Raw genomic sequence first — 5,545 nt, forward strand, 5'->3', positions numbered from 1 at the left:
CATTTCCTGCCGGAGCCATGTAAATAGCTACCATTTCCTGCCGGAGCCAACGTATATAAATAGCTACCATTTCCAGCCGGATCCGGCCAACCGGGCGACGTCTCTCTCGCTGCAGTTCACACCCATCTCCGAGGCTCCCACCTACCACCCCCCGCCCCCCTGCCACCACCAGCAAGCACACCACCATGATGGCCGCCGCCGGCGCTGTGACCAGGAGGAGCATGCCCTTGTTCGACGGCGGCGTGTTCCTGGGCGACGTGGACGTGCTCCTCCCACCAGGAACTGAAAGCGCATCGTCATCTTGCATGGATCTCGGCCAACCGGCCGTGTTCCCGAGGAACGAGATCCGGATCAGCCGCCGGTCGCCGGGGAGCGAGAGGTGCCCTCCGCTGGCCGTGCTGCAGGTCATCAGCGCCTACTCTTTGCGCTGCAAGCTCGAGGCCAAAGCAGCGGATCTCCATCCCACGTCCCTTCTGCACAGGCTCCACGACTCCTGCTGGAAGAAGGGCATGGTATATGTAGCATCTCGTCTAGCCATCTATGGCCTACGATTTATATTTTCTGGATCTCCCGTGGCTTGCACACATTTTTAGGTTTATGATATACATCCCGAATTTCTGGATTTTAGCTGGGGGTCAAAGTCTCGTGGTACTGAATTAGACGAACCAACAACATATCAATTCCATCATTTTTGTATTTTACAATTAACAAGGAGAATACAACAGGTAAAAAGTGGTCTGGTTGATTTGCTCCACCAGTAGTGCACTTCATACTTGCCTCAAGGTTCAAGGTTGTGTCCTTCCAGTGCAGTAGCTCCATGTTTTGTTACAAATATTGCACTAAATCATGTGTAGAACCAAGGAGGGGAACGTTTGGTTCCTGGGTACATATCTACCCTATATGGAAAATAAATTAGAAATTCAAAGAAGTCAAAAAAAATTGAAAATATTTTTGAAATAAACTTGACCTTTCATTGTACTAGTGAGAAAAGTTCCAAAAAAGAAAATTTCTCTTTGACTTATTTTCAAAAAAGGCAAATTTTCAATCAAAATAGCGTGAATAGTGACCTATAATAACAAATAAAATTTGTCTTTTTCGCTGTGATGTCAAGGTTTGGTTTTTTTTGTGTGAAAATTTATATACTAGTGCGCAAGTAAGTCAAGTTTAATCTAAAAATACTTTTGAACTGTTTTTACTTTTTGTTTAATTATTTATAAAATAACCCCCATATAGGGTGTATATACATGCGGGAGCCAAAGGGTATTTCCGGTAGAACCAATAATATATATAGTTCAGATGTAGCATCCCGGATTTCTGGTTTTTATCCGGGCGTCAAAGTCTCATGGTTTTTATCCGAACCAACATCATATCAATTCTTATTTTACAATTAACGAGGATACATCAGGTAAATAGTGGAACCCCTTGATTTGCTCCACTAGTAGTGCACTTCATACTTGCTTGAAGGTTCAAGGTAATTGTATCCTACCAGTGCAGTAGCTCCATGTTTTGGTACACATATTGCATTAAAATCATGTGTAGAACCAATAATATACATATAGTTGAGACGTAGCATAGGATGACATGAACTTCCCATGACTTCTGATTCAATTAACTGAGGTATATGGATATGTGTAAATTGTTAGTTCGTCTCATCCAATCATTGTGCTGTGTGTAGACTGCTGTGGTGGAGGACGGAGAGGAGGAACTACAGCTCATTGCTATGCAAAGCAAGCAGGTGAAAGGTCTAGCTTGCTTCTGGTGTTGGTCTGCACCAACGGGGCTTTACGCAGCATGCCTTCGGATGCTTAATAACCGATGTCTAGCCCTCGTGCTTGACCTTGATGAAACCGTTGTGTTTTCTAACACAGCGGAAATGCTCCAAAGTCGGTTGGACAAGATTATGTCAGGCTTGGAGGATTCAGAGCTTGATGGTGCTAACGAATCAGCAATGTCCGACGAGTTCAATCGGACTTTTAACGATAAACAGTTGCTTGTCGATTTCAACGAAACAGGTATTATAACTATGAATTGTCTCCAAACAGTGAGGAGCCATGATGAACAGGGCATGTTGCGTAAACCCAGTGGACAGCTCGAGTTTATTACCCGTCCTATAATCAGGTTACAGGACAGGAATGCGGTACTGACTCGCATCGCTCCAACGGTATGACCTAATTTAATACTATATTGTAAATCACCAAAGTATCCTTAATATAATTAGTTGCTAGTTGAAATGCTGTTTGAAAATTTCTTCAATGATGCTCATCAAATTAAGCCACAATATCCGTAGTATTTTTGTTGTAGCAGATTAGTATTTTTATTGTAGCTGATTAGTATTTATGTTGCATACAAACTAATCTTAAAAGTCCATAAAGGACCCTTATATTGTTGTTTACATTGTTTTGTTTAATCTATCAAAGCAGTTCTGTCTTTTTCTAGACGTCAATGATATTACTCTGTTAGACATGTGGCATATGGTTTCGGGCTTCCGGCTTATAACGAGTAGCCAACATAAAATACAGAGTTTAATCAGGATTCAAGCGACAGTGACATTGATCTCAAGATTGAACCCAATTTAATTAGGTTAAAATTCTTGAAATGTTATTATCTGTGTATTATGTAGGTCTAGTTCCAAAGAAGTTGGTTTACGCAAGCCAAATCAACAAAGTCCAGAAGAACCACATCTGTGCACACATCACAAGTATACTAAAATAGCGTTGTCTGTACAACGTTAATTGTCGATGTTTTTGGAGTTCCTCTTGTCCTAAAATTTACGTGCTCGTTTCTGTTTTCTTAATTTATTACACCAGTTATTTTCAAGTATATGTTTTTGTGCAATTTTCCAATATGTTTGAAATTTTCGTATATTTTCCGTATTTTCTTGTAAATATTTAATTACTTATATCATCGCTTCTTACTTCTTGCAATATTACATGCCATTCAGGATCCAAGCACTGGTTATTTTGTAAACATAAGGCCTGGTTGGGATGATTTGAAGGGTTATTTGGGAATACTGCCAGTGGGCGCCAAAGATTTAAAGTCTATGTTTGCACAATGGCCGGAAGAGATTATGCTCTTGAGATATGGAGACTGCTTGATCCAGATGGCCGTTTGATTAGTCTAAATGAGATTTCACAACGCTTAATATGTGTGAGGCCAGGTAAAATTAGGCACGATTTTTTATTATTTTCTGTCATAAGTCTCACACTGGTTACATGCTAAATAGTGATAGCTACGCTGGATATGAATAAGTACGTAGATTACTAGCTGCCAAGTAGTATTTCTTGAACACTGTACATGAAAACAGATAATATATTTCTTTGTGTTAATTTTACGTAGCTAGTGTTGCATAGCATTTTGACTTAAAACAAACTAAAAATTAGCATTATTTGTGTCATCATGCATGTTATTGTTTACAAACATAAATACTATAAAATCTTTACATATGAGTAAATGAGACATTTGCCGACGGATGGAACACTGAGTAACACTGACTACGTCTCTTGTTCGTACCTCATGCACCTTCTTTTTGTTGGGTGTCAGATTGCAAGAAGTCACTTGAGCGTGTGTTTCAAGATAGCTTATGTCACCCAAGTATGGCCATGGTGCTTGATGACCGTAGGGATGTTTGGGATGAAAGAGATAAACGGCGAGTTTTTGTAGCACCACCTTACAAACCATTAGTTGACCCTGAAGACAAGGTAATTTATCTGTATCTTAATGCTTCTGTATTCTGATTTATGTAGGTCATATCTGGACTAGTCTAAAATGTTGCATGCATTTTACCTCAGGTGGCGAATGGTCATAGTGCGCTTCATACTCTAACAAATATTGCATGCCATGCCCGCAAAGGATTCTTCAGGTTTATATACAATATATGAGATAATATGTTATAGCCTCATCTTTAAATATTTTCTCTGTTTTTGTCGGTCATATCTATTTAATCAACGGGTTATCTTGTAGTTACTTTGATGGGATGCTACTTAAAAATATGAATGAACTAATGTATGAAAATGATGTATTGGATCTTCCAAACATCCCAGATGTTGGTGACTACCTACAGTTCAATGTATTTTTGTACTACATTTATATCGTTTGATCTGGGCCTAATATTTGAAAATTTAACATCACTTGCAAATATATTCCAGAACAATAATACCGCAAGACACAGTATTGGTCCTATGGTACGTAGCTGACAATACAAGTAGTGAAGTGGAGAGGAGCAAGAATCAATGAGCAGGTCAGTTTTGCTCAATTCTTTATACCTTTTAACCTTCTTATAACTAGAGACATAGAATTAAGTATCTTATGCCTATTAATTGGGGATCCCTATTAACTGAAAATTATTGTCGAATATGGCATCATACAATTATAGGTCTTCCATTCTTTATGTTATGACAAACAGATAACTAAATTATAGATCAATTCTCATTATACACATACGACAATTGTAGTGACAAAATCATGTAACTTCATTTATGCAGCCTGGCTCTTTTGGTTCATAAAATGAGGTGAATCATCTCAACAATGCATTTCACGCAATGGCCAGCAATGGAGCATAATTTTGTTGGGCAGTTCATGGCAGCTAGCTAGTGGTGGTGATCAAACCTAAACGAGGATTGAGCTAAATCAGTTTTGAAGCCAGTGTACTTGTTAAGTTTGTTCAACTTCCTGACATGCTTGTGGTTTAATTTGTGTTACTCATTACCTCCTGAGTTGTGGGTATTAGTTACAAACACTTGGACTTGTGGTTTTGCGTTATGTCAGCACTAAATGTTGTGTATTACTGCAATTTTCTCACCACTGTTATATAGAAAATGCCCAGTCTAGAAAATTCATTGTCCTTTATTTATCCAGCAAACATTCCTTAAAAAGCACCATCTAGTATGTGTAATAGTTTTGACCATTAGAGAAGATCCCCTCCCCGGGCGAATGTTATCTTATCCTCATGTGCACCGCCCACCTCCCCAGCTATGATAGCTGCCTCGGGACAACCCCGCTCCGCCCTCTGACCACCTCTTCTCAACTGTATGTCTCCACCCGACAATGTCCGTGACCCATGATGCGTCTGCCATATGCCACAGTCAACCGTAGACTTGGCGGGTCATGTGGCGGTGCTGGTTCCTGTTCCTCAGAGGCCTTGTCACCGTTCGTTGGGGCCTCCACAATGTCCAACAAACTTCTTTCAGAACCTCTCTGTCTCCCCAACTTCTGTGTCGTGTCCTTCTCATGTGCGGCCCATGCATCTCATCCTTTGCCACCACCAGCTCGATAGCAGCCTACACGAGGTTGGGTGGCCCCGACAAGGGGCTAGGAACATCACATGCTTCTCCAGCCACCCCGATGACTCATCCACAACCTCTCTTTAATGCACCGACTTTTGGTGCTCTTGATGCTAGCGAGGTGTTCACCCTTTTGCCCAGAAGATAATTATGTCAATACGTGGGCGCCAACGGTGGAGAGGAAGAGGGGTAGGAAGAGGCCATCAAAGGCGAGGAAGAGGAAGAATCTGCCAGAGGTGATGTAAGCATGACAATGATCATCATTG

This window comes from Triticum aestivum, chromosome 7D (genome assembly GCF_018294505.1).
Source record: "Triticum aestivum cultivar Chinese Spring chromosome 7D, IWGSC CS RefSeq v2.1, whole genome shotgun sequence".
Taxonomy (NCBI): domain Eukaryota; kingdom Viridiplantae; phylum Streptophyta; class Magnoliopsida; order Poales; family Poaceae; genus Triticum; species Triticum aestivum.